The sequence below is a fragment of the Felis catus genome, chromosome B3, assembly GCF_018350175.1.
Source record: "Felis catus isolate Fca126 chromosome B3, F.catus_Fca126_mat1.0, whole genome shotgun sequence".
Taxonomy (NCBI): domain Eukaryota; kingdom Metazoa; phylum Chordata; class Mammalia; order Carnivora; family Felidae; genus Felis; species Felis catus.
In genome coordinates, this window is record NC_058373.1 from 35,647,700 (window position 1) to 35,666,865 (window position 19,166).

Genomic DNA, 19,166 nt, shown 5'->3' on the forward strand with positions numbered 1-19,166 from the left:
TTGTCTCCTGGGTCTGTGTAAAGACGAGATGGTAGAGAAGGAAGGGCGGGAACAGAAAGACCCTCCAGGAAACCTCTGTGACATCAGAGAGGAATAATGATGGCGGCAGCGCGGTATTGGGAGAAGGGAGAGAAGTGTTTGGGATCCGGATCTATTTGAAGGCAGAACCTGCAGGCTTGCTGACTATGGGATGCAGGGCGTGAAAGAAAGACAGAAGTCAAAGACGTCCCCCAAGGGTTTTGGCTGAACAAGAGGAGGGCGGAGGGAGCATCAGCTCAGCCGGCGAAAACTGGGGGTGGAGAGAGTTTTGGGGAGGGGGAGATTAGGAATTTGGGGTCTGTTGGCTTTGAGATGCCTGTTAGATATCTAAATCAAGATCTTGAGTGGGTGTTTGGATATAGAAGACCGAAGTCCAGAAAAGAGGTCTGAGCTGCAAATATAAATGTGGGAGTCATCAGTATATAGTTGGTATTTAAAACCGTGAGACTCGATTGCCAGGAGCCTTTCTTCCCACAGTGCTTCTGCTAAGTCCATAAACCAAACCTTTCCGGGGGACAAGTAAGATCGCACAGATAGTTATACCTCAGACCTGCTTCGTCGCCCCCATCTGCCAATGCAGGGCCCTCAGCCCCTGAACATGTCCCACTGCCCTGTGATACTCGTGGGGGTTCTGAGGTGATGCCTCGTCATGCTTATAAATAAGTCCCCCCCACCCCCAGCCCATCCCGTTCCTTTGCCAAGTCTCAGGGCACCTGCCTTGGCCGGGTACCACTGCTCTCTCCCCCACAGGCCCAGTGTCCCGTAAGTTGGCATCTCTCAAGGTCAGGAAGGTAGGGATGCACGGAGCTAACCAAGGAGGCCTCACAGCCTCCTGGAAAACTGGAAAACTGTTCATCAGATGTGGTACGTAATGTGCCCTATATATGGGAAGCTGAGACACAGGAAATGTGGAGGAGGAGGTGACAAGGATTTCTAGGGGGACACGGCTGGAAAGACAGTCCATATGCCCGCCCCCCTCTGCTTACACATCCCACACCTAGTGAACAAGCAACTCCAGGCCAAGGGTTCCAAATGATGGTGTTTATTAGACCTTTATTCCTTTCTAGGCGCCTCTCCCATAGATTCTTCCAGAATCGAAATGTAGAAAAGTAAGCCTTGGGAAGGGCCTCGAGGGGCCTCCAGGGTCAAGTTCCATCTCGCCCCAAGTGTCCCGTGTTGACCCTGGTTCAGTCCTTGGTGGCCACGGAGTATCTCCTCCGTGCCCGGGAATGGCCACATTCCGTGGCAGAGTACAAAACTGTTGAAGACATGGGCTCTGCCCTCAAATAGCTCAAAGACATGAAAAGAAAAAGACAAATTAGAACTTCATGAGTGAATGCAAACCAATGAAATTATGGCTCTCGCTAAGGCAATGCCGCTGAGAGCCCATGAATGCTGCACTCTGGAGGGGCTATGAGATCATACAAGGGCGATGCCAGTTTCTGTCATCCACTGGCCAAGAGAACTGCAAAACATGGTGTGGACTTTGAGCAAGGATTCGGGCTGGGCCCAGGGGGGTCAGCCTCTCGCCCCATCTGCTGATTTGGTGGGCTGGCAACGTCCCAGGGAGAGGGCGTTGTACGGGGGAGAGCGCGTTGGGAAGGTGTCTTCGCATAGACGCCGGGAGCTGAGCTGAGCGGCCGTGGAGGAAGACAGCATGATCCCTCTCCCTGGCCCAGCCCCTGGCCCATGTCGTGTGGTGCAGCTGTTTTCACAGGGGCTGTTTGGGAGCCCAGTTGACACAGTGGCCCGCAGAGTGGAGGAAGCATGCATTTCTCCCCTGCCTGGGTCCCACAAGAAGGCGGAGTCATCACGATGGGTGTCCATGAGCAGCGTGCAAGGGTGAGGGAAAGCTGATGCCAGAGTGGGGGTGTAATTCCCAGTGGAGATGGAGGGCGAGAGCTGATGCCCCCGTGGTCATGGGCGATTGTTTTCAAGTGGCAAGAGGATAGGCTTCTGGAGAACCTGCACGAGGCCTTTCTTGTGGATTCCCGGAAATACACTTCCTGGGGGCAGCCATCTTGGAGGGGAGGTCCTTACATCGACGTGGTAAACCAGAACAATCGAAGCGAACACCATGGAGCACTGAGGTCTTTCGTGTACCAACGAACTGATGAAGCTAGGGAAATTGGGTGCCCCAAAGGGACCAGGACATTTGGGGGGATGAGAGACGGGGTTAAGCGTGAGTAAAAACGTCTGTGTGGGCTTGTGTTTGTGGGAACGTGAGTGGCCAAGGAAGGTAGAAACAGCAGCCATAACCCAACGGTTCCTAGAGAGACACTCTTTGGTTATCTGAGGGTCTGAAAGTCCATATGAAGTAGGAGGTACTCGGTGAGGACCGGCGTGGGTGGGGTGCGTGTGGAACCCGCTGGCCCTAATCATACTGCTTATCCAAGACCCTGCAAGAGGCTGAACCCCCCCCTGGGAAGCCAAGCACGGACTGATGCCCTCTGGAGACGAAGCCAGGGAAATCAGGGCCCGGAACCCAGGCACTTACCTGAGCGGGGGGGCTTCCTAAGAAGATGAGACCAACAGCCCACTTGCTTTGCTTTGCCAGCAATAGGGGGTTCCATGATGGGCATCCCGGGGGCTCATTCTGGGAGGAGCTAGGGCAGAGGGCACACCCTAGGCAGCATTCCTGTTATCATTTATTCTAGACTCTTCCTCTCCCATCTCAGGGCTTCCTCCTCTCCTGGCAGAGAAGCTCCTGTGTGCTAGGGTAGCTGTTCCAGGAGATAGGCAGCAAATGGGCTTCGGAGAAAAATTCCAATGCCGTTAATGATTCCATTTCCTCTCCGTTCTGTGACCGAAAGTGCAATTGGCAGGAAACTTGAACCCCCCAAGTCCCGACAGAAGCTGGAGGGCTCTGTGATCCGTGGGTGAAATGGTAGGGCACCCCCTAATTTGTTCTGAGCTTCCTGAACGCTGCGGGGAAGGCACTGGAATGGTAGTTTCCTCTGAAATACAAAAATAAAATAAAGTAAAAGGTTGTGACAGAGATTTAAATGAGAATAAAATGCCAATTAACTCAGAGGTGTTGGACGAGAATCTGTTTCTCAGAAGAATCACCGGTCACACTTGGTGGATCAGTTTCAATTTACCCCAAAGCACTGAACGGCCACGCCGGGGAAGCAGGCCTCAGAACAATCCAGAACTCGGTGCCAGACCCACTACTTATCACTTTAATTGACACTTACTCCGTATGATGCTCATACATTCACCGAGTGGGTTCAATTTAATTTGAAATGGGGAATTTTGTCTTTCCCCTATTGAAATATTTAATGCAGCGGGCTTTGAAGCGAAAGAGTTTCGATGCTAACGTTCCGTCACTCCTCTGTTTTGCTTTAAAGAATATAAAAGACCCCTCCGACCTGGATTTATTTTGAAAGTTTTTTCTTCTTCTTCTTCCTCTTTTTTTTAACCAACTCTGTAATTACAAAGCCTATTGATCTATACCTTTTCTTTTGGTAGGTGATGGGATGGGTGGTTAAACACACACACACACACACACACACACACACACACACCCCTCTCTCCTTTGCCATCTATTCTGTGGCTCTCGGAATTAAATTAACAAGGGCGGATCTATTGGAAAGAAGCCATCCTCGGAATCAGGGCTGTGATCAGGCACTCTTCCGCCATGGAGCTTGTGTGTTTCTCTCCCAGTTCACCCACCCCCAGTGCTGGGCTGGGGGGGGAAGGCGGCGGGGGGAGGCGAGTGAGCGAGGGAGGTGACTCAGGAGAAGGACGGGATGCTCAGGAAAGCAGGTGGGTTCTCCCCCGCCCCGTGTTTATTAGCACTGACAGACGGAGTGCAAGAACATCGTTCACCCCGAGGTGTTACATACTGATTCACTGACAGGCAATTATCTTTGGAGATAGTGTTAAAACACAATAATTAATTGGAAGAGCAAGCGAATGAGTGGTGGCCCCAGGCCGAGGCAGAATGGTAGTTCTAAAAAACGCTCTGTGAGGCTGGTAATTTAGCCTCAATGGGTCATTTGATTTCACCACCTCCCCGTCCTGAAACCTTTCAGGCGCTTTGTTTTTCAAAAGCATTAGCCTTGAATGTGTCTCAGACGTCGTTCAAGTGCAGACCAACCTCCCATAGCAACTTTCCAAAATGGTGCCTGGCAATAGAGAAAAAAAAAAAAAATCACTGCCTTAGCAAAGATGTCTCACACAGCCCCGCTTTTGTGATGGTACAGGCTGGCAGCGTGTCTTTGTTTCAAACCCAGGCTGACACATGTCCGCCTCAATAAAACCTTCTCACTTCAGCTGACGGATTTGGTGGGAACAAGAAGTTCACACGCCAAAGCCTGGGCTGACCCCGGTGACCCCCCCCCCACCAGCAGGGGGGAGGAGCGCATTGTTGGATCCTTTTACTAACAAGCATTGAGGAGTGTGAGCTTTTCCTTTGCTTGTTTTACCATGGTGACATCCATTGACCTATATTTGATATTCTGCGTAATATACATGCGTCAGTGATCACACATGTGATTGAGGAGGGGGAAGGACAAGGAAGAGAGGGGTGGAGGAAGCATTTTACGGCCGGGCAAGAACCTGCATGGCTTAGAGAGGATCCTTCCATTGCAAGGGGGCAGCAACCACCTGGATTTGACTTAACAGGGGAAACGGGGAGGTTTATTTGCGGGGCACACGATCTCTAACAGAAGCCAAGGGAAAGCAGGCTCCCTGACCTCGGAAGCCGATCAGAACAAGAAATGCTGTCCTTCCATCTCCCGCCTTCATTTTCCTCTTGCCCTTAGCGCCACCCTCTACCCCTCTGGTCCGCACGGTGACGCACCACCCCGAGTCCCAGGAACCGGGTCACGTGGTGAAGGTGCGTCCACGTGAAGAGGGTCTCACCCACGCGCCTCATGGATAAGATCCCCAAGTCCCGGGCAACGGTTTTGATGGGTCTAGCTGAAGTTAGGGGCCCGTCTAAGCAGCCGCATTCTCCAAAGCTCCTGTCAGATGATGGAAGGTCTGGAAATTCATGAGTGAGATGCCGTGACACCACCTAATTTGCTGCAGGGACGTGACCGGAAGTGGGAAAATAAGAATAAAGTAACATAAAGTAGAGGGTAAGTCACTTTGGACCAAATGGCTGTAGACATGTTGGGGCAGTTCAACGTGAGTTAAGAAAGGTATCCAAAAAGTTGCATTACAAAACAAACACACAATTTTCTAACTAAAGAAAAACACCGGGGAACATTTAGTCCTATTCCTGCTGAATTATTTAGAAAAAGCTTAACGAGCAGAAGTCAGGATTTAGTGGTTGTTTGCCGCCTGCCCTAGAAAGTGTCTCCCTCTTCTTCGTTCTCCAGGAGAGGCATTTACGGTTCCCTAGCATCCTGCATTTCCATTTCTGGACATCTACATAACCCTTGGCCTAAAAAGTTTAGGAGAGCTGGACTCTTTCGCCTTTCCTTCACCGGCTCCGAAGGAATTATTTAATTAGGGTATTGTAGAAGTCAAAACTGTCTGAGTCACATGTGATCAAAACGAACTTGTGGGGCGCCTGGGTGGCTCAGTCGGTTGAGCGTCCAGCTTCGGCTCAGATCATGATCTCACAGCTTGTGGGTTCGAGCCCTACATCCGGCTCTGTGCTGACGGCTCAGAGCCCGGAGCCTGCTTCGGATTCTGTGCCTTCCTTTCTCTCTGCTCCTCCCCCGCCCATGCTCTGTCTCTCTCTCTCTCTCCTTCAAAAATAAATAAAAACAGGGGCGCCTGGGTGGCGCAGTCGGTTAAAGTCCGACTTCAGCCAGGTCACGATCTCGCGGTCCGGGAGTTCGAGCCCCGCGTCGGGCTCTGGGCTGATGGCTCGGAGCCTGGAGCCTGTTTCCGATTCTGTGTCTCCCTCTCTCTCTGCCCCTCCCCCGTTCATGCTCTGTCTCTCTCTGTCCCAAAAATAAAATAAACGTTGAAAAAAATAAATAAATAAAAACATTTAAAAAATTAAAACAACAACAACAACAACTTGTGATCGATACAATGGCACATTGTTACCGGGAAGGCTTTAGAGGGTCATGGCCGGATCCAGAAGAAATCAAGAGCCTTAATAAGGGCTCTCTTTTTACCTTCCTTCTTCTCCCAGATGATAACCCTCATGTGTGGGTCCAGTCACTCCTACCGAGGGCCTTCTTCTGTGCGGTCAGAAAGGATGAACTCCAGGAACCCCAACTTCACATTTCCCTGACATGCAGGCTCCGGGCAGAAAGCAACTGCAGCAGGCAAGTCCTTGCAAGATTCTGATTGGCCTAGGTTGGATCACATGCACACCTCTGAACCAATCAGGATACCCAGGGCTCGCCCCAGGTCAGAGTTTACCCTCGTGGTGTGGGAGGGGCCAGGGCGCCATACTGGGGCGCCTCTTGGACCACGCGGTGTGTGGCAGGGATGGTTCCTCCAAAGGAAGGGCTGTGTGCCCAGAACAATATCCAACCACCATGAGCATTCATTTCGTGTTTTATGTCGGACACTGAAGAGGCACATGCAGGGCCAAGAAATAGCTTTGGTGCCAAGATGTTGGGACTCCCAAGAACCCATCTGGTGGTGCTTCCAGTGCGCATGGGCCCTTGGCCACCCGCCACCAGACGCGAAGAGCTCAGACGCCCGTGGAATTAGCAAATGGATCTTCTGATAATGAACCTCCAAGGTTCGGGTTAATGTTACCTTCATAGGCTCTTTTCCTCTGATCTCTCCTGAAAATAGCCTCCCCTTCTGTGAGGGGATCTGGTGGGCTATAATGATGGGACAAAAGGAAAGGAGGGAGGAATAGGGAATTGTGGGGGGAAAGGTGTCAGCGGGGAAGATTTTGTTTCGTTTGCTTGTTTTGTTTTTTTTCCTGAACTTTTTAAGACAATTGTGCGTATACGTGTCGTTGTCAGAAATAATACGGGCGGGGTGGGGGGAGGGGAGAAATAGGTGATGGGGATTGAGGAGAGCACTTGTTGGATGAGCACCGGGTGATGTATGAAAGTGCTGAATCATTTTGCTGTACCCCCGAAACTAATATTACACTGTACTTTAAGTGACTGGAATTTAAATAAAAACTTTAAAAAAGAAGGGATATGGGGAGATCTTTAAACCCTTCACCCAGTTTCCCCAGGGGTAACATCCTGCACCCCTACAGTATGGTATCACCAGCAGGAACCCGACCTTGACACAACCCATGGATATTATTGATTTCACCAGTTTTACAGGCACTCATTAGAAGCCTGGGTCGTAAGCTGTATGAAACTTTCCCCAAAGTTACCTCTTGAAGCTGGATATGGTGCCCACTGCGAGCGCAATAAAGTTTTCTAAGTCTCTGTATCCGCATGCCTTCCTGTAACGCTCAGACCCAATAAGATCACACCTCGGAGGACGAGTGGAGACCATCTCCACGACGGAATATAAATAGGCTGTTTATTTCTGTAAATTACAGAAAGTTTTGGATTCCCGATGGAGGAACTTGGGATGTACCCAACAGGCATTGGCAATACATGGGCAGTACTTTGCGCTTTTCGGCAGGGTGGAGGGTGGCTTGGAAGGGAATGGGCTGGAGGAAGGGAGCTATTTAGAAAGCAAAAGTGATAGTTGAGATGAGATATAGCAAAGGACTGAGGCAAAGCTGTGGACGTCAAGAAAAGGGGACACGCTGGGGAACTGCAGAAGAATCGGACAGTGGGCAGACCTTCGCACTTGGTTGTGATTGTGTGTGTGTGTGTGTGTGTGTGTCCGCGTGTGTGTGCATATCCACTAATGACCTCTATTTGTTCTAGGACACACTCCAGGATCCCATATGGCATGTGGATGGGCTTTATTTTTGATTCCTTCATTTTGAGAAACAGAGAGGACATCTGAGTAGAATTTTCCCTTCAAAGCACGGGCGATCTTCTCCCTGGGCCCGGCTGCACGTGACAGGAAGGTAGGGGTGGGTTGGCAAGAGTCGACCTGCCAAGGCTTTCGTTTCCGCTTTATGAATTGCTCGACGTGTTACCTCTCTGCAGCTACCTGGGAGGATTTTGCAGGGAATCGTGCGTAAAGTCAGGTGAGGCATCGTATGACCCGCCAAGTCCCCTTGCACCTGCTAAGGCGCCGAATCGGAGGGGGGCTCAGAAGAGCTGCGGTGTGGCCAAGGACATCTCCCAAGTCTGCTCCCGTCGTAGCGGCGGGGAGAAGCCCCCTGGCCTGCTTATTGTCTCTACCGAGGTAGATATGGCCGCAGGACTGTGATTGCCTTTGGCTCTCTAGACGTGCCCGCTCAGTGGCCGACGTAAAGAAGCTGCTCATTATGTAGGGGTGGAAAGAAGGGAGGGGCGTGCGGGAGAAACGAGTAGTCTGAATCCCTAGAACTCAAATCATGAGCATTCGGGGGCTAAGTTAATTGCTTGAGTTAGGATTTAATTAGGATTTAACACAACAGCTGTTTTATCTCGAACACCAACTGCAGATGACGGCCCCGCGGTCCGGTTACCTGCCGGAGACCGTATGCACTTAAGATAAGCTTCCATAAACCGAGGGCAACAACGGACCGCATTTAGAAGGCAGGAGAAACCTCGTCAAGCCCTAAAGGGAAAGTCGGCCGATAGCTCGTACCTGCGGACGAGGCTGGCGACGGCGGGCACAGCAGAAGCCCACTCGCTAAGACGGGCCGTCAGGAGAGCTGGGATTGAGCCGTGGTGGTTTATTAACCGTGTCACGTTGCGCGAGTCCCCTACCAGGGTCTCCGCGGCCTCGTCCAGGAGGTGAGGATCCCTTCCAGCCGCCTAGATCCCTGCCAGCCGGGAAGCTGTGCCGACCCACGAGCACACTTGGGCTTCCAGGCTTCCGCCTGAGACTCAAAGAACGAAGGCGGTCAGAATTCCTTTCGTTTGAGTCCCCAGCGCGGCCTTTGGGTGCGTTCCCTTCACCCTCTCTGGTCTCTCTTCCGCCACTCTGGAGTTTACGGGTCAGGGAGGGAGAGCGCCAGTACCTGTGTCTGCCTCCTGCACGGAAGGTCGTGACCATGGGCCTACATGGGATGCAGTCCTCGGTGACCGGCGCCCGGCCGAGGGCGGGCAGGGAGTAGGCCTCTCCAGAGAGGGGGCAAACGGGTGGATGGATGCACGAATGCCCCGCGTTTGCATCAGCAGCTTCCTTCCTGCCCCTCTGCCCTGAGAACGCCTTTCCGTACCGAGCAGAAATGGTGGAGGGCCTTACCCCCCCGCCCCCCAGCACCCTTAGAGAAGAAGGAGATCTACCTTTTTTAGAACGAGATACAACGCGGTCTCGAATCCGGCGTTCCCACCTACCAGCTGTGTGATCTCGGCCAAGTTGCTTAACCGCTCTGGGTCTCTGTTTCCTCCTGCGTCAAATGGGGAATTATGCTGTCTCCCTCTTGGGGCTGCTGTAGGGATTAGAGATCAGCCGTGGGAAGTGTTTAACGCAGGGCTTGACATGCAGCTGGTGATAAACAAAGCAGCAGGTGCAGGGCTCGGTGTTGTTGGCTCTTACGTTCACCGCCGCGAGGTTACCCATGGCAGCTGCCGTCTGGCATTCTTTTACAGACGGGGGCGAAACGACAGCTCAGCGCCATAGTTTACGAGGGTTAGAGCTGATTCTAGAGCGCAGGATCTAGAATCCGGGTTCTAGAACCCTCCCAAGGAGATCCCCCTTTGTCTTTGGTGTTCTGGCATTTCCACTATACTGAGTGGCGTGGATTTCTCTCTCCTTTTCCTCTCGGGCCACAGCGAGATGGGTACGTGGCCCGGAGGCCCTTCCTGATGCACCTCACTGACTCGGGCACAGGTGCCATCCTTGGGCCTCAGTGTGGGGAAGCAAGGCCGTGAGGCTTCTGGTAAAGTCGGTGTGGCTGTGGGTTCCCCTGTGTGGGGACAGCGAGGACACTGGACGCCCGGAAGCAAAGGGGGTGTGGCCTCGGGTAAGCAGTCACAGACACCGTGTCTGGTCGGATCCCAGGAGACGGTGGCCTGATCCTTTCTGCCCTGCCACTGGGGTTTGGGAGAGAAGAGGTCCCGGCAGAAGGCTGTGCCCCAGGCCTCCTCCGAGGGGACAGCTACCTGGAGCGGGCCCCGGGCTCCAGACGGCAGAGCAGAGGAGGCCCAAGAGGGCCGCTGGATGTGCCAAGCAGGCTCCATAGAGGCTGCGAGACGGCTCCCGGGCCCCTCCCTTCTCTCCCTGCATCAGGCCTCCTGCCAGCCGCCCAACAGAGGTCCCTGCACATCGGCCTTGGCCTGGGAGACAGAATGGGATTCACCTGCTCTAAAAAGCGACGGTCTCGACTTGCCCAAGGTTACACCCGCACTGAGGGTCACAGCCGTGATTTGGGGTGTTCCCCGAGGGACAACATTCTCGTCCTGCCCGCTCATTCCCAAACGGCCTCCAGTCCCTCTTCCAGCTCCGTGCCCACGCGAGGTTGCGCTCAGAGGTTCGGATGGCACAGGAGCAAGACGTCTGTCCCCGCGCTCTCGGGAGATGGCTATTTCCCATCACCGTATCGTCATCTAAAAAAAATGCAGAGCCCCACAGATGAATCTGGCCTCTGCTGCTTGGGAGCCACAAGACTCAGGATGAGGCCAGGAAGCCCAGACCGCACAACGACAGCGACGATGCTCATTATCCTACCTGCCCCCCTTCTCGCGGCCCCCAAGGTGTGGGGACACACACTGACTGAAGTCACAGCAAACGGGGCTGGCGCTGCCCTGGCCGCCGAGAAACACACCCACTACTCTCCTTTCTAATGAAAGGCCTCCCGTTAATCTCTGTTAGTGCCGCCTCTGCTGGAGCATGAATTATTCAGAGAAGTCTCTGTTCCGTTATCTCCCCTCCCCGGGGACGCCCCTACCATTGTCCGCCCTGATGGGTCATTATGCACTCTGTGAATTTAATCTTTCAGGCTATCCGGCCCCGTGCAGAAAAAATGTATGAATAACAATTTTCCTGTAATAACCTTCAACTAACCTTTCAACCAGAGTGAGTCATTCCAATCCCATTTTCACATCAAGAGGAGTCAAAGGCAGGCAGTTACCTCTTATCTGTTGCAGGAGCTGCCCCCACCTCTGCCGCACCCGTAATTTTTAAAGGGGTGTTGAAGAATGTCGTGGGGGCTCCAGGGGGAGGTGGGAAGGAAGGGGCGATAAGGGGCGGCCTCTGGAGTCCCAGCAGCAAGTCCGGGCAAGGAGTTCTGAGCCTCAGTCTTCCCCTGTGGAGGGGCCCAGACCACCCCACCTATTTCCTGGGGCCCCTGCCTCTGGCTGTCATCAACCAGCAATCTGGTTTTTTGCCCCACAGAAGGCAGCCCTTAAGTCCTGCCCTTGCCCCTGCATAAGGGAAAATGTCTCTGCCCGGAGCTTTCCTCAAAGGCTTTCCACGGATGGCAGTTTCAGATCAACGTTAGCTCCTGGCGGGGACTTTTGCGGTCACCATGCTGCTGACATAAGAGGGAGCAGGAGAGCGTGGGGGCTGTGCACAAACCCAGGAGCCCTAACCTCTGCGCAGGGCTTCCAGAGGGCTTCCGTAGTCCTTCTAGAAGGACCTGGAATTTGGAATCAGGTAAAACCGACTGGAAGACTTGGCTCCTCCAGCTGTGTGGCCTCGGGTAAGTCCCTTCCCGTGTCTCAGCCTTGAAAGGGCTTCACATGGTGATAACAGTACTTTGCAGGGTCGCTTTGAGGCTCAAATGGGACATTGAAGCAGTCTGTCCCACCCAAAGCCCTGGGCCTGGGTCACTCCCTCCCCTGGGGCTGAGGCATCGCCACCCCCACTTTCCCCAACTCCTTTCTCCATTCCTGAGTTCAGGAGCACCCTTCTTCCTTCCTCCAGCCTCCTGGGTTCCTCAGTGGCTCAACAAATCCAGAGAGGAAGTGTGGGGGTGGGAGAGGGGAGAAACACTGGTTTTCCCAAAGGGGCCTCGGCCCCTTGGTATGTTACAGAATCATCTTGCCTTTGACCTGACCACATCTTGGATTTTGCTTTTCTGACAACCGTCTTCTTTTTTCGCCCAATGAAAAATACAAACTCAAGAGTATGAAATGACTTTTCCAAGTCGTAACGCAGAGGGTCCGAAACAGGTCCTGGACCAGGACCCAGGTGTCCGCGCTCCTCTCTCAGCGCTCAGACCAGGACAGGGTCTCTTTTTTATTTCTTTTTAATTTTTTTGTAATGTTTATTTATTTTTGAGACAGAGGGGGACAGAGCATGAGCAGAGGAGGGGAAGCAGGATCCGAAGCAGGCTCCAGGCTCCGAGCTGTCAGCACAGAGCCCAAAGTGGGGCTTGAACTCACGAGCTGTGAGATCATGACCTGAGCTGAAGTCGGACGCCCAACCGACTGAGCTCCCCAGGCGCCCCCCAGGACACTGTCTCTTAAGGAGCTGGAAGGGTATGGGGCGCCTGGGTGGCGCAGTTGGTTAAGCGTCCGACTTCAGCCAGGTCACGATCTCGCGGTCCGTGAGTTCGAGCCCCACGCCGGGCTCTGTGCTGACAGCTCGGAGCCTGGAGCCTGTTTCCGATTCTGTGTCTCCCTCTCTCTCTGCCCCTCCCCCGTTCATGCTCTGTCTCTTTCTGTCCCAAAAATAAATAAAAACGTTGAAAAAAAAATTAAAAAAAAAAAAAGGAGCTGGAAGGGTAGCACCCCAAAACATGATGGCCTCAGGCAGGGGTGGGGATCCTTGAGATTCCTCAGACCAAACCACACTGGCCTAGCTTCGGTGAGTTTCTTCTTTTGGATCACAAAACGGTCAGGGACCTGGCCCGACAGTGCCCCATGGGATAATGCCACTCCGGGCCATCACAGAGGTAGCGTGGAATACCTCAGGACGCCTGTCTGAACGACTGGGTCTGCTCAGAGAGAGGGAGCTGGAGACCGAGGACGGTGTCGTGTGAGTGGGAATGAGAAGGGAAAGGGGTGAGCAAGTACTTAGCAAGGGCTCACCTGCCATCGGGCTGTCAATTAGCAGCTTCCCATGCTCCCGGCCAGCTGTCCAAGCTCCTACGGGGCAGGGACGCGAAGGTCCTGTCTGACATCTGGCCCCCCACCCCTTCCCCGATTCCCCCCTCCCCGGGACCCCACCCACCCCTGCACTTGCATAGCCTGAATCCGTCTCTTGGTCTGACACTGCATAGCATCCTGTCTCCCACTCTGGACCTCTCTTCTTCCAGAAGCCTCCCCCGCCGCCCTCAATTCGTCTTTGAGGACCGGAGTGGGGGGGGGGGCAGGACTCAGCCCTTTCTTTCTGCCCATCCCAAAGCCTGTTGGATTCTTGTTCAGACTTTTCCTTCTCATCTCCTTCTTGGGCATCTGCGTGGCTCAGGGTAGAACTCCTGCTGCCCCTGCAGAAGGCCCTTCCAGAAAAGCCCGTTAGGGGAAATACAGAAAAACACTTAACAGTAGGGGACTGGGCAACGGGATTGTAAGTGTGGGTTCTACATTTTACATTTCTCCCCCTACCCTTTGGCTAGTTTCTCAACTTTAAGAAATGTGTATTGGAAAAATTGACAAGACTCCAAGAAAGTCACTATTCTCAACACGTTTAGCCCCCCTCTTGAGATCTGACAGTGATGCTCTGATGCCCACTTAACACACAGTTCTTGAGAACTGTGTGACCACTGGGCACCCAGTAGGGCCACACAGCAGGTCCGCCTGATGCTTGGCGGGGGCGACGCTGTCGGGGTGTGAGTTGGGGGGGGGAGCTGGTGGAGGACTCCCCCGTGGGAAGAAAAGCTCTCTACCCGCTAGCTGGGGTGATGCCGGGACCTGTCACCGGGCCCAGCCAGGCTGGGCCATAGCTGCCTGTGAAAACAGCTGTGGAACTATTGGAAATACTCGGCAGGGCTGACTTCCCCCAAGGGACGATGCTGCTTCGCGGAGGGGGCACGAAAGCCGGCAACCTCCGTCATTACGGACACAAGCCCGTGTTAACTCGCAGACACAGGGCACACAGGCCACTGGGCTGCGTCTTAGTGGGCGGTCTGCACACCTGCCTTCCCCAGAGTACCTCTTTGGGGTTGGGGACGTGGCGGATCCTGCCCTGTCTCCCCACTGCGCCTTGTTCCTGGCCCGGCCCTCGCAGGGTTCATTACAGCTGTGTAGTCAGGAAGGTAGGGAAGAAGACAGCCTTTCCAAAGGTCAAGTGCCAATGGAGGGACTGGGAACGAGGAGCGCCAGGGCCTTTGAGCCATTAGCGAGGGAGGGTAGAATCCAAAATGGCAGCCGAGGGCACAAAGGACGAGCCATGGGGCCACCATTAGGGATCATGTGGACTCGGGGCTGGGAAGCTGCTTGCTGGACAAAAGGAGAAAACCTGTGCTTCCCAGGAGGAGGCAGCCCCCCATCTAGGAAGACCTTGCCTAGGTCAGGATTCAAACTCAGGTCCCTCTGTGTGCAAAGCCTGCAGGTCTCATCCTTCCTATGTCCGTTTCCAGCTCGCACAAGTTAGCTCCCGATCCCCATCCGCTTTGCCTTGGCCTTGGGGATTTCTCCAGTGGCCGCCCCCTGTCACCTCCCCTTTCCCTGCCTGGTCCATATCTTCATCGCTTCCTAGTATTCCCAGTTGCCCACTCTTCGACCCTGCAGGGGACGCGAGACCCTTCTCCTCCTGTGCCCATTAATAAAACCCCACCGTGCAGCCTCAACTCCTGGACAGTTTGCCCTGGAGTCTGGAACAGATTTTCCTGCAAGGAAATCTCACAGCCAGTGGGGGGCGAGGGGGGAAGTGCTCTGAACTTTGAGTGTGTGTTCTCTCAAATGTTTCCCATTTTGAGAGTACAGAAAAGAGCAAAATAGGTTGAGGAGCCAACATTTGTGCTACCAAAACATGTCATATCAACAACGGCAACCTCTTCCCCAGAGAAAATTAGGCTGTATGTCATGTGCATGTGGCTTTTTTTTCTTTTCTTTTTCTTTCTTTCTTTTTTTTTTTTTTTTTCTTTTTTCTGGGGGTGGAGGTGTTGCATTTTAATGCCTGATTTTGGCACTTGGTGCAGAAAAATAATGGAGATGCCAATGGCCAAATTTTCCTCCATCCAATCTCAGGGAGAAGAGAAAAAAAAAAAAAAACAACCTCGTTTATGTTTAAATTTCTTGCAGCTGAGTTATATACACAGTACATGAGGGCAACTGTTCAAAATGTACACATTTATAGCTCCACTGTATTTTTTTTTTTTTTTTACCCTTTGCAACAGAGAGCTGAGACATAAATACCACCCCCGTCCGACTGCACGCAAGGTATGCATGTATGTGACGAAAATAAATCCTCCGGGATTTCTAACTGCCAGGCTTTTGTGCTCGACACATGTCAGTGCAGATTACCAACAGGTGCGGCTCGGGGGAAGGACAGGGCAAAAGACAGGCAGGATGACTGGGGGGAAGCCGGTGGCCAGCCACACGGCGGAGGGGGCGGGGCACGCCGCCTCGCTCTCCCACAACCTGGCTGGCCCCCCTCCTAGACCAAGTAGGAGGCATGATCACGGGTGCCGTGGCCAAAACGTAAGGTTCCGGGCAATGCTACAGCTCCGACACTGGCCTGTGTGGGAGAGGAGAGACGACATAAATGTCAGCCCGATTTGGGGAGCTGGAGTCGCCGCTCCGGGGAAAAGCCTTTTCTACCCTCCACTGTCCAGTGGGTAAGAAGCCAGCTGCTCTGGTGTCGCCGTGGAATCCAGGGCAACCCGTGTTGGGGTGCCCTAGAAGTGCAGCTTGTGGCTGGGCCTCCCCACCCCCGTGAGACACAGCGGGCAGGGACTGTCCCGCCATTTCACAGGTGAGTGTCGGAGAGGCTGAGGGACAGTCACACAGCCAGTCAAAGACAGGCATGAGCTTGGGAGCTTTTCTGCTACTTTTGCCCCAGACCCAGAGGAGAGGCCAAGGGGAATGCCACGGGTGCAGGGCGACTTGAGGGACAGAGGAAGTCCTGCTTGGCTCACTTGCACAACCTAAAATCCCCATGGGGGGAGTCAACCACTGGGTTTTGACAATTTCCCAAGAGCATTGACAGGAGCACTAGATTACTGGGACCGGGTGTTAAAGGGCTCTGCGCGGGGGGAACAAGTTTGAGCAGTGCTGAATTCAGTGTGGAGTTTTCCACCCTGCAGGACTTCTCAGAGTCTTTACCATGTTGATGACCAAAAGCGGGGGTTGTAGCCTCCAAGATTTCCCAGCCCCACTGACCAGGGAAGTATTTTCACCAAGCCCTCGCTAGGGCTCTGCGGACACACATTTTCTGAAATGCTGGATTAGGGCAGTGATGAGTTTAGAAAAGCATATTTGGGGGGAGGGGAGGGGAGGCGGGTTAAAATATTATACTAATATTGGTTAAATCCTCCTAAATGCAAAGTGGCTTAACAGATTAGCTTTAAATTACTTGAGAGCCTCTGAGGAAATGGGACACAGAAAAGGTAGGTTTTGATAGAAGAGCAGAGGGAAGTGAAACCACCTTAAATTCAATTTGAGAAGAGCTTCTTTAAACGTGTTGCTGAAAAAAAAAAAACAAAAAGAGGTTTCGTGTTTTGTAGACGTTTGATTTTGCCCCAGGAGCTCTGAAAGGTGCTAACCCATCCCTCCCGGCCCCCCACTTCCGGTTGGAACCAGAGGCATTATGGGAAACACCTGTTGGCTGGGGCGTGGGGGAGGGGTTCGGCAGCCGAGATTTTTGTCTCTGTGTGTGTGTGTGTGTGTGTGTGTGTGTGTGTGTGACCTCGTTTTGAAGATAAAAGAAATTTCTGCTTTCTTACAGGAAAAACAAATCCATGTATTTTTTTGGTGATGCTGGGATGTGAGAACGCATTTCTGCTCCAGCAAAGGGTTTTTTAAAAATGAAGCCGTAACGTGCCAGCTCCCAAAAGTAAGGGCTGGATGTCATTTATCCTGTCTCCCCCCCCCATCCCCCGCTCCCTGCACCACCACCACCACCACCCCCCCCCGCCCCTGCTTCTGGTTTAGAGCTGGGAGCCTAAGGGATATATTTGTTGTGCTGACCGGACATTTGACTCCTGTGTAAGATGGGCTACTATTGAATAAATAAATCAATAAACAAAGCTCAGCGTGCACACAGTTCTTTCTGGAAGGACAGGTTGTGACCGTGTCCAGACGGAGCCCGGGGTTGTGAGTGGGGAAGGTGACCTGGGGGTCCGTGCCGGCCTCTGCTCCACGGCATCTGGGTGACCACCGATAAGTCTCTTAAGCGCTCTGAACTCCAGTTTCCTCATCGTATAATAGGGACCCCGAAAGCTGTCTTGTGTATCTCGCAGGTGACAGGAGCGTTGGAGGAGAGAAGGAATAAACACATGTTGTAAAATTAAGAGGCTATACAAGTACCAGTTATTATTCCGTGACCGAATTTAAGCAATATCAGGAGGGCTTCTTTCCCTATCTAGAAATATATATATAAATAAATAATATATATTATTATTATATATATATAATAATATATATAATATATAATACAATAACATATAAATAAATATATATAAATATATATAAATATATAAATAAATATATATAAATATATATTTATATATATATATATATATTTTTTTTTTTGTCAAGGCTTGTCAAGGGCCTGAAATCGTATTATTAGAAGCGCATTCCCTGGGATGTTTAAAGGCTTTTAGATCTTTAAGACATTTTCACTAAAATGCATTTGGGAGACATCAATATGATGCCATTATCTCCGGGCCCCGAGAGGCCGGCCGGAGAGCTGGACCACTGGCGACAAGCCAGGACACCGACTGGGCACGGGGTCTGGGGGGCAGGGGAGCCGGCAGGGACGTGGTAGGCAAGCTGGTGTTCTAGGAAGGGGTCCCCAGGTGTGTGATAGACCAGAGCCTCTCACCCTTGAACGTGCCCATGAATGACCTTGAGGGGGAGTTAAAATGTGGATTCCCCTTCAGGGGCCCGGGAGGGGCCTGAGAACCGACGTTTCTCACGAGCTCCCGGGGGAGGCGCAGGCTGCTGGTCTGGGGTCCACATCTGGGGAGCACAGTGATAAAAACCCGCAAGCCCGACTATCCCAGGGAGACCTGGTCAGAGGCCTAAGCGCGGCAGAATTTGATGGTTTGGGAGGAATCGTGGCCAAAAAGCGGTCCTCTCTGGCTCGAGCGCAGGGACTAATCCCCAGGAGGGCTGTCTGCTGATCTGGACGGTGGTTTCCTGGAAGCCTGGTTAGTGAGCTGTGCCCTTAGCAACCGGAAGGCAGGCGTGCGTGATGGGGCCTTGAGACCTTGCCGGGCCCCCTGGACAGAGCCCAGTGCGGCTTCTATCTGCCTCATTTTCCCCTCCCCTTGCTTCGCCATCTACCCCCAGTTCAGGTTTTCCCAGAGCCCCTCTGTGTGTGTGTGTGTGTGTGTGTGTGTGTGTGTGTGTTGTTTCTCTATTTCTGTCTATCCACCTCCCTCCGCCCCCTCCCCCTCCGTCTATCATCACCGTCCTCCCTGCTGGCTTCGTCTCCGGGTTCCCTCTCCAGCAGCTGGTTCACAGAGGCGTGGGTGGTTTACCAAGCTCTCTCACCAGGTGACCAGTGTTTACTGTCCCGCAAGCCCGGGCACTTGAACGTGGGCCGATGAGCCCCCTGAGGGAGACACAGGCGCTCTTCTCTTTGGAGCCCCACTGCCCAGCACTGGGCCTGGCACCGGGCTCGGGTGCAGAGCTTTGCCAGTTTTCCCACTGCTGGTATTCCTGCGTGTGGACGTGCCTCAGCAGGTCTCATGGAGGAGCCCCCCTAAACCCCAGGCAAAGTGCACAGCGCCCCTCCAAGCTCTCGCTTCCTTGTTTCCCCGGGTCCTGGAAGATTACGACGTGAGAAGGAATGAGAAAGACTCAAAATATGAAGAATGAGACCGGTCACCTATTGCACGGAACGCAGCTGAGTATCTGAACGTGTAATCTAAGGACCTATCCCGCCTGGGGTGGGGGGGGGGGGCGTCCCCTGGGGAGGGTCTTATGCCAGAGAGTAGCCCTGGCCACTGGAGGGGGGTTGGGCTGCACAACACCTCTGAAGAGGAAGGCTGGGTGAGCACATTGGCCCCCCAGCATCCTGGGCCCGTGGCACGCGGTGGCCGAGAACCCTGTCCTTGCAGGGTAGGTGAGGTCATAAATATTCAGCTTAATAACCAAAGCTCAGTGATGTTTTATTTCTGTGTAGAT

At 53.0% G+C, this 19,166-nt stretch overlaps 3 long non-coding RNA genes across 6 annotated transcripts; 2 read left to right on the plus strand and 1 right to left on the minus strand.

Moving 5' to 3' along the window:
- Positions 1 to 1,065: 1,065 nt before the first annotated feature.
- Positions 1,066 to 10,681, minus strand: LOC109500601. 4 transcript variants are annotated; one of them, XR_002158250.3, is made up of 3 exons: positions 6,123 to 6,278; positions 2,537 to 2,996; positions 1,066 to 2,158 (listed from the first exon to the last, which is right to left on the minus strand). It is a non-coding gene; the product is annotated as an uncharacterized LOC109500601 (long non-coding RNA). The 4 variants fall into 4 exon arrangements; XR_006599038.1 differs by lacking the exon at positions 6,123 to 6,278 and adding an exon at positions 9,321 to 10,681 and having other exon boundaries at positions 1,066 to 2,996; XR_006599039.1 differs by lacking the exon at positions 6,123 to 6,278 and adding an exon at positions 9,270 to 10,681 and having other exon boundaries at positions 1,066 to 2,996.
- Positions 6,150 to 10,984, plus strand: LOC123385872. The gene is made up of 2 exons (XR_006599040.1): positions 6,150 to 6,700; positions 7,809 to 10,984. It is a non-coding gene; the product is annotated as an uncharacterized LOC123385872 (long non-coding RNA).
- A 1,585-nt stretch (positions 10,985 to 12,569) lies between these two features.
- On the plus strand, positions 12,570 to 17,059 carry LOC111560981. The gene is made up of 2 exons (XR_002743340.2): positions 12,570 to 15,786; positions 16,759 to 17,059. It is a non-coding gene; the product is annotated as an uncharacterized LOC111560981 (long non-coding RNA).
- Positions 17,060 to 19,166: the final 2,107 nt, after the last annotated feature.